Raw genomic sequence first — 24,679 nt, forward strand, 5'->3', positions numbered from 1 at the left:
CATTTGGCTGCTAACATACCAGACTACACATATACAGAACACTGGTAAGATTCCTGATTACTTACACATGTGGAAACCACTAGTATAACAACTTTAATTTCAGCAATTCAGTTTCAGGTACATTCCCAGACAACCTACGTGAAATCAAAAGCAGAGGTGGAAAGATCCGAGGTAAATACTGGAGAGAGAAGCAGGCTACAGGGGAACATGGATGTTTGGAAAAAACTTCTTCTATTATGAGCTTAACTGCTGCTGCTGTGAATTGCAGGGGTAAGGGTTTCTTAAGCATATAGGCTCCAGGCTGTTAGAATGCAGTACCACGATGTCCTTTCCCTTGGGGACTTATTTCTTTTAATCTAAGTTGCAGCCTTGATAGGAAGCTGAGATGCAAAGTGTGATGATATTACAGTGAAACTTTGCAGAATGCCATCTATTCCCTTTGATTAGCCAAGGAACCCTCTGCACAAGGCATGATGGCTCTGTGCTGGGTCTGGCTGGGATGGAGATAACTTACTTTGCAGCGGTCCATACAGTGCTGTGCTCTGCACCTGTAGCTAGAACAGCAGTGGTATCACACCAGTGTGCTGTCTATCACTGAGCAGTGCTGGCACAGCACCAGGGCAGCTGACCTAAACAAACCAAGGGGATATTCCATACAGTGTGGTGTCACACTCAGCAATAAAAGCTGGGAAAGGGGAAGAAGAAGGGAGGGCTCTCCTCATCAAGACATCTGCCCTCCCAGATAACCACTACGTGTATTGAAGCCCTGCTTCCCAGGATGTGGCCAAACATCACTTTCTGATGGCAAGTAGAGAATATTTTTTTTTTTTTCCTCACTCTCTGTGCTTCCACATAGCCTTTACTTATTTTTTTCCTCTTCCTTTTCCCTCTATTTAAATTATCTTTATCGCAACAAGTGTTTTGTTTGTTTGTTTTCTCTTTCCAGCATACTTTCTTCTCCCCCTCTTTTCCTTTGGAGGGGGAGTGACAGAGCAGTTGCCGTGGAGTTCAGCTGCCCAGCCTAGTAAAACCTCCACAGGCTCCCATCTCTTCAGGTAACCACAAGAGCTCCTCACTTCTTTTTCCAACCTTTTGCTGTGAGACCAGTGTATAAACCTGCACGGGGATGCAGCTCTGCGTCAGCTGTGTTTCCACCCTGCTGAAATTGACCTGTTGTATTGTCCCATACATAGCTTGAACCATCCACACGTGTTGCCAGTCACAGTACTGAATTTAGACCAGTGTGCAATTCATGGTCCACCTGCTACCCCAAGTCGTTTTCTGAATATGATCAGTTCTCACCCTAGTTCTGCCAAACGGAGAAAGCAGGAGTCTATCTCATATATTGGCTATCCACTGCTGACCAAAACCAACCTAGCATAGGGCTTCACCTATTTCCAATATTTGCATTTTTTTTCCTAAGACCATCCAAGGAAAGAAGGAGGTTCATTTATCTTCCAACTCAGGCATACAGCCTTCATATATTTTTAAGATTTTTTTTTTTTCCTGCTGTATACATGTTGTAATAGACAAAATGTTCCTTTACACAAAGTGTTCCATGTAAGCTGTATGTTTATACTAAAAGTACTTACACTTAGGGTTTTATAGTAAACCACTGATTTAAGTCAGGCATTCTCACCAGTCACTTCTTGTTCACTCATCTTTAACACCTCTATGTTTCCTGACTGAAATTTCAGGCATCAGTTCCTAAAAGAGTTGCATTGTCTAAGAAGGGTAGGAGAGGCAAGAGACACACTCAGATACCTGGTTCTCCCCTGTAGCACACTTGTTTCCCAGGATGGTGTATCGGGGATCCTGTTCATGTTTCCCTTTGGAGATCAGGCATAGTGCAAGCAGGCACGCAGTGCATGGTGTGTTTCAGTAGGGTCATGTACAGGAGAGGACAGTTCAGACAGCGCTCTTCAGCTGGAATGCACCACCCTAAGTGCAGGAGAAGGCAGTACATCAGTCTGAATGTCATATGGGAATTTCCCAAGTGATTGAATACCTACCATCGTTGGCCAACAAAGATCAGACAGGAAGAGAGGGAGGGAGGGAGGGAGGAAGGGAGAACAGGTGTACGCACAGGTGACTCATCTGGGAGTGTTGATCCTGCCCGTTTGCATTTCAGGCTGAGCCTCTCTTCGGGAGCCTTGATGAGCTCCAGGAGCTGTCTGTAGGGCAAATGAGTGTCTGGGCTGTCTGAAGTCTGTATGAAATGTCTCAGTGCTGATGCAGGTAGCATGGGGAATAAACAAGAGGCGTTAGAGATGTACGCACACCTTCAGGGCTATGACCTCGCTGGCATTGCAGAGGTGTGGTGGGATGGCTCCTGTGACTGGAGCGTTGGAATGGAAGGGTACAGGCTCTTTAGGAAGGACAGGCAGGGGAGATGAGGGGGAGGCATCGCCCTCTATGCCAGTGAGCAGCTGGAGTGCATGGAGCTCTGCCTGAGGATGGGTGATGAGCTTATGGGCTCCTTTTGTTAAAAAAAAAAAAAAAAAATCATTTTATTTTATTTTATTAAAGGCAGAGGCAGGTGAGGTTACAGTGTGGGGCTGCTGCAGGCCACCCAACCAAGAAGACTGAGTGGATGAGGCCCTCTATAGACAGACACAAGCAGACTCATGTTCACAAGCCCTGGTCTTCACGAGGGATTTCAACCACCCTGATGTCTGTAGGAGGGACAGCACAGCAGGGCATAGGCTGGTTCCTGGAACAAAGGAGGTTCCTGGAATGCACTGATGACAGCTTCCTTCTCCAAGTGACAGAGAAGCCAACAAGAAGAGATGCTGTGCTGGAACTCATTTTCACCGACAAGGAGGGAGGGAGCACGGCAGGCTACCTACCCTGGACTTTGGGAGAGCAGGCTTTGCCCTCTTCAGGGATCTGCTTTGTCTTCTTCAGGGGTTGAGTACCATGTGTCAAAGCTCTGGTGGGAAGAAGGGCCCGGGAAAGCTGGTTAATATTCAAGGATCACATCATTCAAACTCAGGAGCAATGCGTCCCAGCAAAGAGGAATTCAGGCAAAAACACCAGGAGGCCTGCATGGAGCTCCTGCAAAACTCAAACAGAAAAAGGAGGTCTAAGAGGGTGGAAACAAATAATAAAGCTAAAGCTTTATTAGAATTACATTTGGCCAGGGACATCAAGAGCAACAAGAGAGGGTTCTATAGGTACATTGGTGATAAAAGGAAGATAAGAGAAACTGTGGGCCCTCTCCAGAAAGAAATGGGAGACATGGTCACCTGGGATATGGAGAAGGCTGAGGTACTCAGTGACTTTTTTTGCCTCAGTCTCCACTGGCAAGAGCTCTAACCCTACAGCCCAGGCACCAGAAGGCAACGACAAGGACTGGGAGAATGACGAACTGGCCAGTGTAGGAGAAGATCAGGTCTGAGACCACCTATGGAACCTGAAGGTGCACAAGTCCCTGGGACCTGACAAAAAGTATAAAACTCATTTCACAGTGTATAAAAGGGGTATCACCTGTGAGTCGGTGTTACAGGTTTTCCACATTGTTAAGACTATTGATCAAGTGTCATACTAGAAAAAAGAAACAAGAGGAAGTGCAGGAGAATAAACAGTTCTAGAAAATAGGACCTAAAATGACATGGGGAGCTTGAGTTTAGTCTAAATGAGGGAGAAACATCAGAAATAGATTAAAGTTTTGAGGTATTTGGGTGGATATTTTTCCAGTGTCCAACGTGGATATATATCTGTGGGATATAATCACCACAGATTATCTATCGTGGAAGACTAAGAAGAGGCTAGGCAAGCATCTACCAGGGACTGAAGGTTCACAACAAACACATCCATAAATCCAGCTGAATCTGTCTTGGACGGGTGCACGGTGTGAGGGAAGGAACAAACAAACAAGCAAGCAAGCAAACCAGCCAAGCAAGAAGACAAACAAACAGCAGCAGCAACAACAACAACAAAAACAACTAGAAAGCCTCCTTGCAATTTCTTTGACTCTCTTTTTTAATTATTATTATTTTTCTTTTTTTTTCTTTTTTTTTTTTTACTTTTATTTCCGAGAAACTACCTTCCAGCACATCCTGTAAGAAACTGTCCTGATTCAAAAGGGCCTTCAACAAGACTTCATCTTAAGTGAACTTCATGTAACCACCAGTTGCTTCTGTATAGATTTCCAATACAGGAACTGTTTAGCAAACATATGGAGCTATATTTTTACAGTAACCATAGCCTTCACTCCTGGAATTAAAATAATTTCAGTGAACCATTCAAACCAGTTAGCCTGCAGATACTTCTTAGTAAACCACAGACATAATCTCTAGAAGCTCCCAATCAAGTCCATTTCTTCCTGAAAATGCGGCAGCTATGTTTGATTTTTGCATTCTGATTTACTTTTGCAAGTGTCTAATTTTAGCTTCATATTTAGTGTGATCAGGTCCCACTGGAATTTTCCTTGCTCCGGGGTGAATCACTGCACTGTAGAGGGATTAGCATGTATAGTGCTCCTCTGCTTTTCTTTTACAGTTTTTCTTTCTCTCATTCTGCATTCATCTGATTATCTAATTCCAGTTGTACCTTCTTACTGTATTCTTTATCTTCTGGATGGTACTCCATTTATATAGACAAACTTGTTTCAGTTTCTTAATACAGTCTTTTAATGTACAGTTTTCAGATCAGAATGGCTTTTCTCTTATTACATTGGCTCAGTCAGCCCAAAACATTTTTGCTGCTTCCTATAATAGTCCCACTAACACAGGGTCTGTATCCCCAAGTTTCAATCAATTTTCTCCACATTAACTAGAGAATACTTGCTTTATATCATCTATTGTCTTGTGGGCACATGCTGCCTTCCATGGAAAGATGCCTATAGCTCATGCAGTGATCTCCAGCATGGATGGGGGCTTCCAGTGGCCCCTTGGAAGGCTCCTTTTTAGGCTTTTGCTGAGCGTCCTTACACTTTCACTGAGCTTTCAGTTTCTCTGCAAGGTTTCCCTGCAGTATTTTTCACGATGGTATTACAAGAGATTTATCTATTGTCTTGCAAGTATCCAGCCAATGCCCTGTATGCAATCTCAAAGCATCCTCCCTAGTAAGTAAACTGTCCTGATAACTCACCCAGGCTGAGCTGGCCATGCAGTCAGGATTTGCAAACAAGTGATTTAGGACCAGCTTTGTTGTGGCAGAAGGAATGTGGGGACATCCTGATGACATCCTAAAGCTTATCGGAATTAATGTCAATAGCAGAAAAGTTTCTGCTGAGGTACAAGAAGGGAAGTGTTTCAAGTGCTGCTGCAGTCTTTGAGGCGAAGCATGGTGTTCTAGGAATCAGCAGAGACGCAGAGGGAGAAAAGGAAGCTCAAGGAGAGACAGTTGCCACCACCAATGGACCTCAAGAATTCATCATATTGAGGTGGCAGTCATGCTTATTTCTCAGCCTGTTACAGCAGCAGGCTGTATTTGGAGGAAAAACAGGATGTCTAAAACCAGTTTGTTAGTCACCTGGACTTATCAAGTACCCACTTCTAGCAAGCATCTTTTAACCTTTTTTATGTTTTATGTTTTACCTCAGGTTAACTAATGTACCTCTGTGAAAAATAGCTCTGCCTTCCCTCAGTGAAGACAAAGCACTACAGCTTGTTGCAAGGCAATTTCTGTCTGTTTTATCTTGGTGGTCCCATATCACAGGGAAACTGAAGTGCACTCCCTGCCTCTGGAGTGTTTAGATTGGAATAGTTTGTGCTTACTGTTTTACCTGAGAAAGAGAGAGAGATGGAGACCAGATGAAAGCAGATACATATAAAGGTGAATATAAGCCCTCAAAGAGGCTATTTCTTTGTTGACGGATGTTGATGTTTTGAAGCCAGTATTTCTACAGGAGAACAGTCAAAGGCAATTTTAGACATCTCAGGGCAAGGAAGATCTCTTGTAGATACTCACACTGAGGGTGTCTGGATCGTACTACTCTTTGTTACCACAGAACCTAGTCACAAGTCTTCACCTGGTTCCCCCACCTCCCCATCATCTGCTACTGTGTGGCAGATGGAAACGGCATTTTTCACTTTTTCTTTAAGAAAAATATTAACTGAAAACACAGGGACAAGTGGGAGGTAATTAAGGACAGGATCCAGTCATCCCATGATCATATTTGCAACATATGGTCCTGCAGAGTTTGAGCCTTCCCCAATCATTTATGGGCTTCGGGGACTTGGCAAGGAAGGCAGGGAGAAAGAGGAAACCGTCACCCCCAGCACAAGCAGGGAGAAGTCGGCACTGTTTTGTTGTTTTGTCTTCAGAGATGAGACAGCTCTTATGTTTGGGAGCCTGCGGTTGCTGAGTCAAGTAGAGTCCAGCTGCCATGTACCCAGCAGGAAGAGGACAATCTCTGGCAGCGAAAGAAACAATAGATCAGCAATTAAGGCACACCCAAACTGAAATCTCAATGTTTCCACAGATCTCCTGTGTCATTCTGGATATACTGCTTCTTCGGTGCCTCTGCCTCCCAGCCAGATCATGGGAAGGAAGAATGACTGATCCTTCATTCAGCCTGCCTGAGGGGTCCATGTTGATCTGATCACAGTTTTCCAAGCTTTCCTGAGGTATGAGTGAAACAGCACGAGGGAGAAGGCTGCAGACTGTTGGGGCAGAGTACTGCACTGAAATGGTTTGCCATTAAATAGAATATCCCACCTCCACATTGAGCCCTGCCAGTCAAATCAGCATCACTCTCTAGCACGCCATTTTTTGTCCTAGGAAATATTTTGAAGGTGCTTCAATTTTTATGACTCAGCGAAGTTTAGAAAACTAAGGGCCATGGTGTCTGACCATTCTTCAGATTTTGCAAGGTTGTTGGGCAGATAAGTGGGAGCCAGGATTCCAGCTATGCCTTCAAAACATTGTCATGAATAATTGCCCCTCTAAGACGAAGAATGGTTGGCAGGAGCATCAAAAATTATTTCTTTCTGAGCTCAGACAAGAGGTAGAAATTGCACCAGCTTAACATTTGACAGACCAGGAAGTGACTTCAATTTTCTCATAAGTCAGAAAGTGCTTCTCCCTGTGAAAAACATGGAAAAGCAGAAAACAGCTGACTGCCACAAGGAATACCACATATTGACAATCCCATCTACTACCTAATCTACCAAAAAAAAAAAAAAAAAACAGAAGCGAAGAATAAAAAGAGAATAAAAGTTAGTTGTTTTTAAGAATTGTTTTTAAAATATATTTTAGATACAGTAGTCTGATTTTCAAGATGGTACCATTTTAGCTCCTTTTTATACCCGCTGAACTCTTTACTTAACAGTATTACTTCAAACATTTAAGTACATAACGAAAAATAACATTTCTGTCTGTATCTAGGAAACAAGGATGGCTCAAGGTTATGCATAACCACACAAAAGTTTTTAAAAAAATTGTTGTTCTCCCAACAGAGGGCTCCAACTGTACTACGCATAGGTACCTACTCACAACTTGTGGGAGCAGTGCACATGGCCCACCTACTAAACAGCTTTCTACTTGAGGTTAGTACAGTCAGAAACTGCAGGCTTCTCGCTCGGCCACCCTAGCTGAGGAGGAAATCACCTCTGCTAGAGCAGCGCAGCAGTCACCTGGAAGGCGGGGGTGGCCACCATTTCCTCCGCGTACACCCATGGCCGGACACCCACACGTTTGCCACCGCTTGCAGAATCTTGCCCTAGGCAGAGCCATCTGTGCTGTTTGCTTGTTCATGTCAGCCCTGCAGAGATACCACTCAAGGCAACGAAAATCTTTGCAGGTTTTGTGTTTAAATTATTGAGCATGTTTAAATGAATTATTGAGTACATTTTCTGTCTGCACTGCTGGAAGTAGAGGTTCCCACACCGAAGTCGTGGACAGGTGGCCTGCACTTGCTGAACACAAAAAGGCAATGTTATAAACCAGGCCAAGCACCCTGTTAGGTAATACACACCTTGAAAAAAACACCACACTTAGCTTCTTCAAACTCATATCAAACATTTCTCATGAGACCAATGAGCAGATAGATCAGGATGCAAAACTTGAAATGGCTCGGGTGGGCCTCTCCTGGGAAGGTCAGGGTGAGGTGTTTGTTGCTTGATAGGCCCACAGAACATCAGGACATCCAGGGTGAGATGCAATATAGGGGTGAACTCATGATCAAGTAGTGGACCTGACAGTTCAGACCATGACACAGGTCATCCATGAACATAAAACATGCTGCAGTCAAAAAAGCTGTGTGAGTACAATCTTCACCATGTGGCTGGAAACATACCTGGTAGACGATGCAACTGCCTGAAATGCCATCTCGGGCCTTGAAAAGTGAGCTCGGTGGTGTCATGGTACCCAAAGGAGAATTCAGAGAATTCAGATATTTTATTTTTTTAATCTTCCTTCCTTCCTTCCTTCCTTCCTTCCTTCCTTCCTTCCTTCCTTCCTTCCTTCCTTCCTTCCTTCCTTCCTTCCTTCCTTCCTTCCTTCCTTCCTTCCTTCCTTCCTTCCTTCCTTCCTTCCTTCCTTCCTTCCTTCCTTCCTTCCTTCCTTCCTTCCTTTTTCTTTCTATCTATCTATCTGATGTGTGCGTGTGTTTGTGCGTGTGTTTGTGCATGTGTTTGTGTGGTTGGTTGGTTGATTTTATTTTATTCATCTTTTTCGCTTTCATTAAACTGCCACTATTCTCAGCCTTGCAAGATTATTTTTTTTTTCCTGCCTCCCAAACCACTGCACCCACATGTACTCTATCCGACATATATGCTCCTCAAGTGTGCTTCAACTTCAGGCTTAAAAGCAGTAGTTCAGAGCCAGCACTTGCTGCTCTTGAATGTGAGCATAATAGTTTGCAGACATGTTAGGTCACCAGTCAGATGCTATATGTTATTGGCATCTTTCATGAAATCTTTCTGAAATATTCCTGACCAGATCATAAGTTGTTCTTTTTCATTGTCTTTGAGGGACAGATCTCTTTCAATTAATACATTTCAGGTTGAACAAGCAGGTCCATTTTTGTGAGGTTTTGTGCTTCAAGACCCCAGACCAGGCTTTGCAGTACTGCAAATGGAATTGCTGTTCTGGCTGAACAGAAAAGGACTGTCTTGGAGACTGTAGGTGGGCTTCCCTTTAGAACTGGATGGGTTATCGTCCTTAGGACATGGAGAGAAATCTAAATAATTTGTAATGCCTCAACTGTGAGATATTACATTACGTAAAACACTAAATATTTCCCCAGATGAGAGGGGAGAGACCCAAGGCTGATCAGCAAGAGGTGTACCTGTTAATATATGTATCTCCAAACCTTCAAGTTGCTGAAGAAATTTATCCAGACCCATCCACTGCATACCCTAGGCAACCTGGACAAGCTGGCACAACCACAAGACTTGTGCTTCAGTGACAGATTATTTATTAATGACTATGCAGACAAGCATCGGTTTCCACTGACACCCATGAGGAGCTTTTCGGGGAGGCTGAAGTCCACAAAGCCCGCTGCCAAACCAGGCAGAGGGTTGAGAGGGAACAGAAACTGTCTGAAAATGGATTCTGAGCCACTAACAGCCTCAGCTGACATCCCCCTGTCTCAAAAAACAGATCTGGAAACTGGAGTTCTGGAAGCTAGCATATAAACTACAGCCTAAGAACAGACATTCAATCTGCTTAACAAGGTGGAAGATAGGCTGTGGAAAAGACTCACAGATCATTATGTTCAAGGGTTTGGCAACCACTGAACAGAATACACAGCAAGAACTTTTCATCACCTGTGGCCAAGTGAGCTCTCGGAATCGGGTCTGCACCAAACAAGACGCAATGCCCAAATTCTCTTTTACTGCATTGAACTTCCCTTCCTCCTCCAAAACAGAATCTCAGTGTCTTCATGCCACTTTTCCTGGCATCAAAATCATTTTGGCTAGAAAGATGCTGTAAGGAGTCTTGCCTCTCCCCAGCAAGGCAAGCTAATTGGTGCAATGTTTCATTTCAGCATAGACCTTGATGCATTGCCTTGTGTTCTGTAATGGCACCAAGGGACTAGCCAAGCGAACGCGTGCAGAACTCACAAGACAGGAGTTCAAAGCAACAAGCTTGTTTTCAGGGATGAGAAAACCAAGTTTCTTTTGCCTAGAATATTTGTTTTTCCTTGTTTGTAGTGTGGATGTGCTGTGATAACTCTTTGCCCTAGAGGCTGGCGTAGAGCTAGGTCACCTCGCTGATGCTAAAGAACCATTAAATATATCTGTGGTATAGACAAGGCAGAAGATTGACAGTTTCACCCCTTTCCCTAAGGTAATCCAGCCTAGTCATGACCAGAATGAGACTATCATCCCAGGGTGCTGTCAGCTTGCCCATAATTACTTTCTCCAGACAGAGCAGTCAGTATCAACCAGGGTTTTCCATATATGCCACCTCCTCTAGTGGCCAGGAAAAAGGCTGTGATGCCTTTTCCTTTGTGCTCGTTTGTTAGTGTCCCTGGGCACGGTAAGCTGTCCAGGGGAGCAGGAGCAAGTTAAGCAGGAGTTGTGAACATGGGATTGCAAGGAGTAGACGGTAAGCAGAGAGGGGAAGTGTAGGGGGAGTTTGTTGTGTCAAAGGAAGAGAGGAGGCAAAGGTGAAGTTCAAAACGTATTTCGTAAAGCAGCTGTTTCCTGGATGTGCTAAGGCAGAGAACTAACAGTGGGAGAGAGTCCACATACAGACGTATCCAGGTGGTTAGAATGGCACTGTGGTGAGGTGCCACAGCCCAAACAGAAACTCAGCCATCAGGCAGTACAGTGGCAGAAAGTACAGGGGTCACGGGAAGGAATAGTGCTGAGGAAAGTGGGGAGCACAGCTACGGTGAAGGAAAAAAACAGGACTGGGGACAGCTGACAGTGGAGCTGGGGAAAGTGAAATGCCAGTGATGAGCTCCCTCCTCCTCGCATTTTTCCCTGCTCCACGTGGGCTCCTCTCCACGGGCTGCAGCTCCGGCCCTGGGCCTGCTCCTGCGGGGGCTCTCCATGGGCCGCAGCCTCCTCCAGGCCACATCCACCTGCTCCAGCGGGGGCTCCTCCACCCATGGGGGGGCTGCAGCGTGGAGATCTGCTCCATGGGGGACCCATGGGCTGCAGGGGGACAGCCTGCTCCACCAGGGGCCTCTCCCTGCACAGCCCGCAGGGGAACTGCTGCTGCCTGCCTGCCTGCAGCACCTCCTGCCCTCCTGCGGCACTCACCTGGGGGCTGCAGGGCTGGTCCTCGTTCATTTCTCACTCCTCTGTCTCCCAGCAGTCCCGTGGCATTTTTTACTCATTCTTAAATATGTTACCACAGAGGTGCCTATGAGCACCACTGCTGAGCCCAGCTATACATCTGAGATGGGGATGGCCCCGTGTCTCTTCTCACCCTGGCAGCCCCAAGCTACCAAAACCTTGCTACATACACCCAAGTGAAGAACTCTGTAGGTTGAATCCAGGATTCTCCTTGGGGAAGTAAGGACATTTGTGAACTGGAAAGAGGTGAAGAGGAGTGGTCATGCACAAAGGAATGGGCTTTGCAGAAAGAGTGAAGGGAGATGCGCACACTGGAATCCATGAGACGAAGTAGGAAAATGAAAAGATAGACGCTGGTTTAAAAAGAACAAACACAAATTAATACTAAGGGAGGGAATATTGCAGAGAAGAGGGGAAAGAGTTAATATAGTCTGTTTTGTAAGTCTGTGGGAGGGGAAAAAAGGAAGGAACAGAGAAGATGGAGGAGACAGCGTATGAGGTTTGAATTTGCTTTTAAAGTTTTACAGAAAATGTAATACCTATACATAAAAGTTTGTTCCCCATTTATCACCTTCAGGCATCGGTACAACAAACACACCCCTTTCTTGCACTCAGCTTGAAACAATTAGTAGGCAAAATGAGGTGACTGGTCCTGCTTCCGCTTGGCTAGGTCCCAGAAGGTTATGTGGCAAAGGCGCAAGGTTATGTTCCCTGACCTAAAACTACCTGGCCTGTGGGATTTGGATTGTATTTCCAGGCTGACCCTAGCTCATTGCTTTCTCTTCTACTTTCCAAGCAGGAACTGCACTAAGGTACAGCTGGACTTTCTTCTAAAAGAAATCCACTATAAAGCCCGGGGATTTCTGTGTTGAATCTCTTTCCAGATTTCCTTTAAACAGCTTCAGTTAAGAAATCTGCAGGTTAGGACACACAGCTAGTCTTTGCCCAACTCTGAGTGCAAAGCCCTGCAGTACTTTCAGGTTTATGACTAAGATAACTTTTCAACAGTAGTTTGTATTGGAGAATCGTCAGGCTTGTATAAGGTTTGTTATCTGCCTCTTCTCAGTCCCCTTTACCCCTGCAATACCTGTCCTGCTCTGCAACAGCACCCAGGGATGGAGAACTATTTACAGCAAAGCTATAAAAAAAAGAAATAAATCAAGTGTCTTAGTGGAAAAAAAATGCAACGTATTCCCCTGGAGGTCTGTAACTGTGTCTCTAGAAACTCTCTTGTAGAGCCCACGTGCAGGAGGAGAACTCTCCTCCCACCAACTCCTTCTCAAGAGGTCTGCAGTAATGCGGTGTCCCCCTGGTGCAGCCACAAGCTGCCACAGGCCACAGCTTTATTGATGAATTTTATGGAGGTTGGGCAAGGATTGCGAAGATTTTGGGAAGGGAAAGAGAGGACAAGGACTGTTTGCATAAGCTGTGTTTCTTAGGAAACAAGGATCAAAACGAGAGGACTATGGCTTAATGTGAACCATACAATTTATTTCAATCAGGCATTCCCATAAAGGAGCAAATCTGAATCATGGCTTTGTGGCACACAGAGCAGTCATCTGCTGATTAACAACCCCCTCCCCCTCTCCTCTCCCCCCCAGGTTAATGAGTCAGCCAAATCACCCACGTTATGAAAGCCATGGATAAAATTTAGAAGTGCTGTCATTTTCCTTGAGGAAAAAGCAGTGCTGATGAGTGAATCTTAGTCTGCTGAGGTCCCCAGTCATGGGCAGGAACATATTTATCTCTTCTGTGAACTCTGGAGAAGATGTTATTCACCGCTGACTAATGATTTGGGGTGTTTCGAAGAGGTGTAGTAGAGGAAGTATTGCATGCTCATTCCGAAAATCAAGCATCTGGTTTTGGTTTCTTAAATCAATACCTTTAGTCCTCTTTAAAATATTTTGCTCTCTCTCTCTCTCTTTTTTTTTTTTTTTTTCTTTTTAATGAGAAGAAAAATTGAGTTAGCAATTTCCAGCCTTAAACCCCATTTTACTTTCCCTAAAGATTTTTGGCTTGAAAGAAGTGATATTTCCTGAGAATGTAGAATGCTTTGGCTACATGAATAAGACCATTCTATAGTTATTCTATAGCACCAATCATTTTATTCACCTGCTTTGAAAGTTTGGATTTCTGCTGAACAGTTTTCTGCCTTCTTCAAACCTTATAAGCTGGCTTATTAACACTGTTTTAATCTTTTTGGAGAGCTAGTCCTTACTGTTAACATGGGGAAAAATAAAAATAAATAAAAAAATCAGGCTCCTGATAAAGGACTTATGAGAAGGTAAGAACTGAGTAGGGTTAACACCAATTATATGGTTCCTGTAGCCAGCACTCCGTGAAATCAGGTTTAGCCACCACTGTCAGCCTAAACGGGCTTGTGACTCCAAAGTTTTGTATTCAAATCTATGCTAAATATATTTGCATGACATTTCCATTATTTGTAGAGTCAAACCTTTACTTTTACCTCCCTCTACCCAAGTGGGCAGCCTGCTCTGGCGGCTGTTGCATGCTCAGAGGATGGTGCTAGGACTATCCAAGCACAGGACTACAGCTGCTCTGGCCTCTCACTTAGAGGCAGACTCCTGCAGGAGGACTGTTCCCTTTGGCAGTGTGTGGGAGAGGGCAGGCACTGGGTCCGCTGGGGGCCCCAGCTCTCTGGAAAAGAGAATTCTGCTGAGTACTGCAGGTTAGAACTGAAACCAGCACCGAAGATAAGTCCCTAATGGTTAATCTGTGCTTGTTTATTTAAAGGTTCAGCTTGGCTGATATGATGCTGGGTAATTCAAAGGTTTGCTGCCTGCTATGATATACAGTTCCCATCTGGGTGCTTTTGACTTTTCAGAGTTTAGTGCCACTGCAGCATTTGCAGAATAAGCAGCCATCCAGGACTTCATTAAAATAGCCTGCTTGGCCAATACCAGTTCCGGTACCACAGTATCTGAAATACATGCAACATTCAAAAATAGTTTAAAAAACCATGCCAGTTAAAAAATATATAAAATAATTAAAAAAAAATCTGCAAGAACCAAGAGACCTACAGTTCAGTAAGTAGCCTCAGAAGTAATTCCTCCTCATCAGCCCTGTATCTAAAACCAGACGGACACTGAAAATTCAGCTCTCCTAAACACAAAACAGTGCATGTTTCTGCTTTTAGAGGAGACAAGTTCTGCTGCCAAGATCTGAGGCACATCCTGATTTGGAAACGTGTAGCCTCAAAGTGATGCAGCGCGCAGGAGTCACCGTGCACTGAAGAGGAGCTCTGCAGGGAACAGCTCTACAGGGAACAGTAGGGAAAGACAGATTTTACTTCCATTTGACCTGTTCTGATCCTTTTTGGGTCCCTGGGCTGTCACTAGCACCTGTGCAAGCAGAAAACATGCATTTTGACTTCTTCTCCCAACTGTCATTCCCTCATTAAAATTCTTCCTTTCCAGCCTCCCCAGAGGTTCAAAGAAATCCACTGACTCTGTGCGTTTCCCAAGGCACTCATCTGTCCATGGTCAGAAGACACCAGCCTGGGACCTGACCCAGCCCAGATCCGGCAAGTCGCAGCTCTTCCCCTTGTTCTCTTCCTCCCACACACCCCATGCACGAGTCTCCAGAGAGTGGGTTTAAACACTGACAGGGCTCTTGTACATAGCCACTCCTCCGGTATGTAATCCCCCCTGACAGCACAGCTCCATCTGTGCCACATTTCAGAGTGCATGGGGGAGGATCTGCAGCCTGCAGAGTTATTTTGTAAGACTTCCATAGGCTTTTGCAGTCCTGAGTGGGCAAGAGTCTGAGGGCAGGGAAAGTACTGTCCCACCTTTCTCTCTGCTCTCCCCCCAAGTTAGCCTCAGTACCAGGGAAGAAGCTGCAAACACAGGATGAATCAGGAGGCTCCTACAAAGCAGTGACTGTGATTAATACACTGTGATCATGCCAAGACATGTGTGGGTTAGCTTGCTGCAGTTGGGATTTAAAGAAAACCGAGAAATGCTTTCTTTTGAAGAGAAATGCAAGGAAGACTCACAGTGACAGGGTATTTCTATGGTGACCAGTGCAGCATCATACTCAGACTACAGGGATAAGCGATGTTAATGGTGAAGCCCTGGCTCCTGAAGCAACCAGGTCTTGTGGATGCTGAGTGCGTTCTAAAAGGAACAAGAAAATAGTTTCACACAGATTTCAAATAAAATAAAATAAAATAAAATCAGAAAAACTGTTCCAGATGTAGAAATTCAGAAGTGAGGTACGAGAGCTCTTGGATTCCCAAGTACAGTTCTGCAACTACGACATTGGTTTTTCAGTATTTCTAGTGTTACAGGCAGAAAACAAGCAGAAACAATAGGGGCGCTTGTGGAGCTGGATACCACAGGAATACAAAGGCTGTATTTTCAGCTTCTCACTAGGAAAACATCACAGCTTTTTTTTTTTTTTCTTCTTTTTTTTTTTTCAGCATGCACATTGGGGTTTTGTTAATAAGGCAGGCAAGGCAAAGCATGGGACACAGGGCATAGACCTAGAAAATAAAAAATAACACCCAAGCCCCATATCTAGATATAAACCACACATTATTTCCTAGAAAAGCTGTCTTTAAAGGGAAACACATTTCCTCTGGAGAACCTTCATGTTCTCAGCAATCTAAGCTGATAGTGGTCTCATTTTGGACAAACTCTAAACATATACACTGTTTTTTTCACTTATAACACTTTCATAAATGTCTCCTTGAGCTACTTCTCTCCTTGGTGTAAACCACTAGCACTTTCCACCTGCTTGTACCTATTGTTGCTTCTGCAGTTTCTGCCGTCAACATTTCTTACCCCTTTCCATTAGTGAAGGCATGATCTGAAGCCTGAAACTCCCGTAAGGCTTTCTTAAATCTTCATACCTGGATGAGTCCCACCTTACTTGCTGGTCTGTAACACAGAATCATAGAATCATCTAGGTTGGAAAAGACCTTCAAGAACACCAAATCCAACCATCAACCCGACCTATGGAGTTCCACCACTGAACTACATCCCTTAGTGCTTCATCCACATATCTCTTAAGTGGAGATGGGGACCTTCAGGGATGGGGACTCCACCACTTCCCAGGCCAGCCTCTTCCAATGCTTAACCACCCGCTCCATAAAGAAATTCTTCCTACTATCTAATCTATGTCACCCCAGCACAACTTGAGGCCATTTTCTCGTTTTATCACTTGTCACCTCACAAGAGACCAACACCCTCCCCCCTGCAACCTCTCTTCAGGTGGTTGTAGAGAGAGCAATGATATCTCCCCTCAGCCTCCTCTTCTTCAGATGAAACAATGCCAGTTCTTGCAGTCGCTCCTCATATATCTTTCTTACGAGTCCTTTCACCAGCTTTGTTGTCCAGACCTCTCTGTAAAACCTCCCTACCCTTCAGATCAACATTCCTGCCCAACTTTGTATAGCCTGCAAACTTACTGAGGGTGCACAATCATTGATAAAAATGTTAAACAAAACCGCCCCCAAAACGGAGCTCTGGAGAACACCACTGGTGACTGGACTCATCAGCTGGACTGAATATAACACATTAAGAATCTCTTCCTAACTTCTGGAATCAGGTTAAATCTGGGGAGCCAGAATGACCAATAGGCGTATAGTTGGTAGTCCTGAAGCCAGGATGATTGTCATCAATGCTACAGCTTCATGGAGAAGAAGATGTACAACAAATAATCTTCTCTTGGCCATATTTCTCTTCCAAGGTAAGGACCCTCAAGGGGTCTCTCTTCATAGGTCAAGTATCCTTCTAGAAAAGAAGGGGCTCCTTTGGTCCTGCCCCTTTGCAGCTCTGAACCAGTCTGGATCCATCTTTTCTGTCCCTCCATCCCAAGGGAACTGGAGACATCCAAAAGAACTCTTCTTTCCCTTCCTGTCTCCAGGCTGAACAAAAGCCTTTTCTCTCCACATCTTTCAGATGTGCTGTGTTACAGCACGCTATTCATCTCTATCACATCTGTTGACCTCGTTCCATGGAGCTGTCCTGCTCTGGGGAGCCCAAACTGGACACAGAACACCACATGTGGTCGGGCTCAGTGGTGCTAATATGAGGGGAATGATCCCTAGCATATGGAAAAGGTGGCAAGAAAGCAAGTTTAGGCAACTGAGGCAATTAGGTTATTAAACAGAAGCCTTGGTTCTTCTCTAGATTTAGCAGAGGAATTCTTGGATCAGAAGCTGGGGTGCACATGATATGAATTTTGCCATAAGGAGACATCAAAGTCTGAATTACACAGAATAAGGTCTGTAGATTAGTGCCTCAACACTGCACCAGCCCTGCAGGGGAAGGCAGTTGATAACCATCCTCAGGGGGTGCTGGAGTAAGGTATCTCTTACCTAAAGTTCTGTTTGATTTTCCTTGTCCCTGAAAGAGGCAAAAAAGTGACCACTGAGAATATGAATAATGCAATTCTGTTGTCAGTGTTTCTGCAGGTTTCAGCTTGTGTCATCTTTTTTTTTTTTTGTGTGTGTGTGTGTGTGTCTGTGTGTGTATGTGCCACGAGACCCCTGAAATAATTGCACTAATTCATTTTGTTTTTCATTACTGGCAGATGCTGCTGAGTGAAACAAGGATCCAGAGTCTTGCATAATAAAATGAAAGCTGTTCCACTGCCTCTCTGCCCAGGACAGAAGGCTTCGCTGTCTAACAGAAAACAACTGAAAGGTTGCCTAACACTGCCACCTTGGGATGCTTATAAACACAACAATAATTCTTAAACTTTGCTAAAACAGACTTTAAGTACAATTCTTAAAAGTATATTTTAGAAAGTACAGTCAAACTTGTCTCTGTAGAATTATGTAAAAGCTATCAATTTCCATTCAAACGAATTATTTAAGAACTTAAGAGATTATTTAAAAACTGTCTAAAAAAAAGCTCTTCTCTCAAAAACAGATTCAATTTTGGACATTAAAATACCTAAAAATTATTTTAGGCTCTCCAAATAAGCTGTTGGATTTGGAGGTTGACTTCAAAGTTGATCAGTTCCACCTGCATTTTAATAGTTCAAGTAAGATTTAAATTTGAAAAACTAAAATCTACCATTTTAAACGAATAAATCCCACGTACCATAATAATTTTAGACAGGAGGTGCTTGCAGCAAGCTCTGGAGGAGGAAGCCAGACCTCTCCTTCGGGTGACAAGAGCTTATTGTCTGCAAACCTAGCCGGTTCCCTTACGAGGAGGAGTTAAGAAACCACTCGGAGTTGCTGTCTGCAGATGTTTAACGCTGGCCTGGGAGCCACTAATGGCCTGTAATTGCAGACAATTTGCAGCCCCCGGCTGGCATTAATGCCAGCGCTGGCAGCAGTTAGCTCCAGCCCCATCATGGCGGCCGGGAGCTGCTGACAGGGCAGGCCCATGGCAGTAGGCCTCTCTGCCACCCCTGCGCCTCACCGGCCCCACACCAGCTGCAGCTGCATGCTGAGGGGAGGAAGACACGGTTTCTCCCACCAGTCTGAAGCCACCTGCTAAGGGAAAGCTGAAAATAAAAGAAAGCTGGCAATAAAGTGAAGGTGGTGTGGTATTGCACGCAGCACCAGGTGCACAGAGCTGCTCTGTCGAAGTTATAGTGCCATGTTTTTCCCAGCCTTGCCTTGGGGGATCAAGAAGACACGAAAGCTTAGCAGCCCAGAAAACACAAATTCCCACATGAAATGGGATAGAAGTGCCTTTCAGGTGACACTGGCTGCTTCTTGGAGGCTCGTGCTGGAGATGAGAGTAGTTTTACACTGTAATGAAGGAAGACAAAGTATATTTGGTGCTGAGGAAGCTGTTGGCGAGGAACTTGTTTCCTACATTCACTGCACATGCAAGGAAACCCTTTGTAGGGATGAAGCCTTCATCTGGCCTCGGTAAAACAGCTATAGTTAGTAAATAAGATGTGTTGGCCACACAGGGCAAACAAAATCCCCTGGGCTCACAGGTAACGTGATGCCCGGCGTGGAGCTGAGCTGTCTGGGCAGGACCCTGTCAAACTGCTGGCAGGAGGCACCAGTGCAGCCAGTGTGATCAACATAAGAAACCCTCTAAAACACCACAGGCTCCAGGGGCCCTGACTTGCCCTTAGTATTAACATTTCCTCACTCCAAATATCCTCCCATACACACCCACAGCAAACCACCGTCAGAACCACTGGCAGGAAAAACAAGCTGCCTATCAGAGCATTCAGCGTGGCTTAGAAGAAGCTGAAGTGAGTCTCAATTCTATTTCTGTACCATTTAGGACATTGTTAATATGAAAAATATGCATTCCTGCTCTGAAGTTGTTTCACAGAGCAATTTTACAGATCATACAGAAATGACCTGAACATGGCTGATGTAATTTATTATAGTCTTTAATGTTCTTGCAACAGAGACATCTTGTTGTCATTCTGTCCTCTATGCAAACCCTGTTCAAATGGACGCTTAAAAAAATATGGCCTAACAAGTCATTCTTGCTGCACAGAAATTGAACAAACATAATTCAGCTGCTGAATCAGATTAAATAGACGGAAGAGCTGAAATTCCTGAACACAGTGTGATTTAGAGATGTGGGTAGGGCAACAATACTTTTTCAAGTTTTATACTAAGCATGAGTCTGGTTACAAAGACCCACAAGGGAAAACGTTCTGGACAATGCAGAGACTGTGTCACGAATGGAGCCTGGGGTTTCTATACCCCTTTGCAGACCAGGTCTCTCTACAATGAGATCTACTTCTCATGGCAATGAATGACCATATGTGAATATCGGTTTTTCACTGTAAAAACTCTCAAAAAATCCAGCAGTAAATTTAGAGTCTTCTGGAAAGAACTTGGAAATTAAATGAGGGAATCCTAAAAGCTTGGAGGTCAGTAAATAATGATAAAGTTCCCATTTAATCTCTGTTAAACAAGTGACTTAGTGGGCAACATTGGAGAAAATGGGGCAGAGCAGGGATTAGCTTAATCAGTGAATGTTTAAGTCAGGCAAATGTCGCGACCACTGGACCAAAAGCTGACTCCTGTTTTGCTATTTTTGCATTGCCTGAAAAAGTATTTTATGAAACATGTTTTCATACCAGATGTGCTATTGTCTGAAAGTTGCTCTTTCCCCAGTTTGCTCAGGACACAGCAGTTTCATAACAGCCATTTTCCCACTTATGCTTCCTGCTCCCTTGTCTGCCAGACCCATAAATTACTTTGCTAGAAGCCCTTTTTAAAAGGATTGGGTGGAGATAGGTAGTTTCTTGTACAAAAGGAATTCACTGTTTTGAAGTGTGCCTTTGCCCAGGTTTCAAATATGAGCCAAACCTCTCAGCAAACCCTACAGAGGGGACAGACAAGCAGGCTTGGGAAGCTCTTCTCACCTCTTCTGAAGCAGTAACCCTGCGGCAGGCTACTCTTAGAGACCTTAGCTCCCAGTGTCCACATGGATAGGTAGAAAATGCTCCATCCATGAGAGATGTAGCTTCCCATCAGTGCCTCTATGGCATAGTCAAAACCAACACACCTGTATCAGTTTTTTTCATCCAGGGGGTTGGGCAGATTCGACTAAATATTTATTTCCAGGGATTTTAAGGTGTGGAACACATTAGCAACTTATGATAAACCTGCTAAAACAGTGTATCTTTTCACACTGGCACTATGAAAAAAGTCCTATATTTTCATGCAAACGCACTTTAGTGCACTGTTTCACCTCCAGTGTGTGTGGTATATATTTCCCCATGTTAATAGTAAGATTACTTAAATTGTGGTATTTTTGATGTACTTTAAAGCTACGTGTTATCAAAATTGGCATCGCCATCAGCTTTTTCACTATTAATTAAAATAGTTGCTCTAGACTTGTAGACAGCCTAGACATCTAGACTTCTAACTGAAGGTTATCAAGCACGCTTGCTGTTGTGATATTATTCTACCTAGTTTTGTGTTTCCCTAACTAGTTAGTATTGCTGTCATTTGAAATGGTGCTCGTCTGCCAAATTAGACCCAGATTAAAGAAAAGAACATGAATAGCAATATAGAACATGAATATGTCCTTGAAAAGTTCCCTGAGATCTTCAGTGATTGTTTTGCTATGAAGTCTTTTATCTGCATGAACCTAGATGTTAAACTTAAATAAAGGTAGGAAAGTAGTTTGGATGTTGTGCTATAAAATTAGCAAAATAGGACAGCTTTCAAGATGCCAACCTTGCTATAAAATAGGCAGAGGCCTAAAAAGAAAATTTACTAAGTCTGAACATAAAAATATTTTTGATTTTAAAAATGATGTAACCAAATTACACCTCCCCTTAGGAAAATGAAAATATGGAAGAAAGATTGTATAACTAAGTTGTGGAGAGAAAGAGCTTTTTGCCTTTTTGAAGGTATTTGAAATATGGAGGGGAGTCTCTGCTTTCATACTAGCATATACATAATGCTGCAGATATAGCAGGGTTCAAGGCAGAAGATCTTGCCTATATGTATCAGAAAACAGGCTTCAGTAGCTCAGGGTTAAAGGTCAGCTCCAGGACCTAAATAAAATTCTGTGGTGTCAGAAGACATGATCATACAGCAGTGAACTGCAGGGAAAGTTCATGAGCACACACCATGGTGATGCACAGGGTCTAGGGAAACCCTGGGCCTCTGGTATAAAACAGTATTTGAACATCACTGCAGACATCATATCTGCCCTGGCTGGTGGAAAGCAAAAAAGGAGGTAATTGGAGGGAAAATTAATTGTTAGTTGCAGCTTTCTCTCACCTTTTGTTGTTGTTGTTGTTGTTGGGTCTCTTTCTAGATTTCAGTGCCAAACTGAAAGCTGACCATGATGAACTAAAAGTCCTTGTGTTCTGTCAATTGTTCAGCCACTCATCTTACCAAACAGTTTTACTCTGGAGTTGATGCTGATGGCACCTGGAGAGAAAACCAAGGAAAGCAGCTGTCAGCATGCAGCCATCTCTTCTGCAGTGGCTTTGGGAGTAACAGGAGCTTCTACTGTGATTGATGGGACTTCAGATGTGAGAAAGATAAGGGCATGCTCTTTGCCACAGTAGTGTTACTCATTCCTGAGTATGTAGGTGAAAAATAAGCAACCTCACCCTTAAGAAATGAGTGTGTGTATTTCCTCATTTACATTAAAAAGATGGGTTCTTACTGGCTCTCCTCTTGGGGAGTCTACCTGGAAATGCAATTGATGGCCTGCTCCATGTGGAAACCTACAGCTGGATTTTAGAGTATTTGTGTAATACAACTTTAGTAAATGAACTTCGTGTAGTTATTTCTTTGCATTACTAATGAGGCAGCATCATATATTGCAACATCAGCCTGGATGGGTGGCTGCATTGGCTTTGCTATCACAGTTTGTGTTTGTTTTGCAAACAATCAGTTCTGTGCAGATCATCTTTACCAGCGTGTGCTATGCAGTTTATCCCGTACTCATTTCATGAACAATTCCTTACACTGTTCTTACACAACACTGTAATATCTCTTCTCAGCAAGAGTAAAGGCCAGAATAACAGTTAAATCTGAATGAGTTAGATTTCTGCTGGAATAAAAAATGTCTTCAGGTCAAACACTTAAAAGTTTCACAGTTTGTGCCATCTATCAGGCTTTCTAAATCAAATGTTTATTCTCACTTCCTATTCTGAAGCCACAGGATGTAAAATATGTCACAATTTATACAGATGCTAATTACTGCCTAAGAATATTCAAAATTATTTGTAACCACTCTGATTTTAAAAACTCATACAATTAAGAATATTTAAATTGTGTAATTGGATTTTTAGCTGTGCTAGCATCTGTGACAGCACAGAAGAGAAAACAAATCAACCTCTGCGTGGTTAATTTCTGATGTGAGTTTAGCTCTACAGGATCAAGAGAAACCTGTGATTCGGCAGGGCAGTAAAAGGAATTTCAAATGATAACAATTGAGAATATTTGTACAACAATTCTGCCTCCAGATCTGTTAATTATGCATTAAAGTGAGGATTAGGTATTTGCCCAGGGTGAGAAGCAAATGTAAAGTTCAGCATGAGAATAAAAAAAAGGTCCTTTGTAAAATACAATACTCGTCTAACAGATTTAAAATAAGACCTAGACTATATCCTGTACATCTTTAGCAACTCTGTGATAGACGACTAGAGCCAGGAAATATTAAAATTGAGAAAAGCATGCTGAAAATAGGCATTAAGTAGCTGGATTTTACATTCTGGTCTGATGTAATAAGAGTCCTGAGAATAGTTCATAGAATCATAGAATATCCCGAGTTGGAAGGGTCCCATAAGGATCATTGAATCCAGCTCCTGTTCTTTCTACAGAAGCTGTATCCTCCATGGGTTTCTGTCCAAAATCCAGTCTGCCACATTATATTCTCCTCTTGGTCTCATGGCAGCAACCAGAGGGCCTCCCATGACCCCACCTCTTTTTGTTGGTGGATGGGGGTCACAAGGCAGTGTGATCTGTGGCGAGCTTGGAAAAGAGAGAGGGGTGTTGGAAGGGAACAACAGAGATCATAGAGACCAGCAGCCTGACCACTTCAAGGCTAAACAAAAGTTAGTGCTTATCATTAAGGGCATTACCCAAATTCCTCCTGAACACCAGCAGGCATGGGGCACAAACCTCCTCACTAGGAAGCCTGGTTGCTTCCTCTTCTGTTTAACCATCATTTCTTGCCAACAGCTATTTCAGAAACAGAAGAATTGAAACTGCTCTTAAACAGGACGATTTTTCGGGACTTCTCTGAAGTTTTCAGATGCCACTTCCTGCAGGCAGAAAATAATAAAAGTCTCGAATTACACAAAGTAACAGAACAAGCCCACAGTAACATCACTGTGCCTGCCTGCGTGCGCTGCTGGGTGTTGCGTGTGAAGGTGCGGTGTGTCCTGTCCTCCTGCGCAGGGATCAAGTGCCATGCTGGAGATGTCAGGTGTGCAGAGGTAGAGGCAAACCAGAGGAGAGGGAGATGTCCTTTGCAGTAACTGCTCCAGCATCCTCTATCAGCAGCCTCAGCTGACCTGTATACAGTAGCTGCTCTCTACATCTCTAAAGTGGTATAAAGCAGAGAGAATGCATCTGCGAAACGAAGTATAGAAAGGCAAGAAAAGGGTTTTGAGAACTCATCTGCAGACATTAACAATCACACATGATTACATCATTTTTTTGGTGTTTTAAGTAATGTTTGGGTAGGGAATTCCAATCATCAGGGAAAACATGCAGCTGAAAGGGAGTATGCATCCAGTTGTATAGCAAAGTGCACAAAAGAGAAATTGTAATTAACACAAAACAAGCCTTCCAAACACAGGAAACTTCACTAAAACAACTGAACACGTGCAAGAGAGGCGCAAATAAATCATTTAACCACTCTTGGTTTTCTCTTGCGGAAACAAGGGGATGGGAAGAGGAAGTGGGGAGGGAGAAATAACGGCAGAACTACGAGCAGCTGTCCACAGAAAACACGGCTGTCTGGGACTGTGAACAACTGAATGCTGTGATAAGTGCTGATTTATAACCATATCTCCTTTGCACAGCATCCCTG

At 43.7% G+C, this 24,679-nt stretch overlaps 1 long non-coding RNA gene across 1 annotated transcript; it reads left to right on the forward strand.

Annotated features, from left to right (window-relative positions):
* On the forward strand, positions 1 to 8,319 carry LOC137848429 (uncharacterized). The gene is made up of 3 exons (XR_011091347.1): positions 1 to 270; positions 947 to 1,055; positions 6,431 to 8,319. It is a non-coding gene; the product is annotated as an uncharacterized lncRNA (long non-coding RNA).
* The last annotated feature ends 16,360 nt before the right edge of the window (positions 8,320 to 24,679 follow it).

The sequence above is a fragment of the Anas acuta genome, chromosome Z, assembly GCF_963932015.1.
Source record: "Anas acuta chromosome Z, bAnaAcu1.1, whole genome shotgun sequence".
Lineage (NCBI taxonomy): Eukaryota > Metazoa > Chordata > Aves > Anseriformes > Anatidae > Anas > Anas acuta.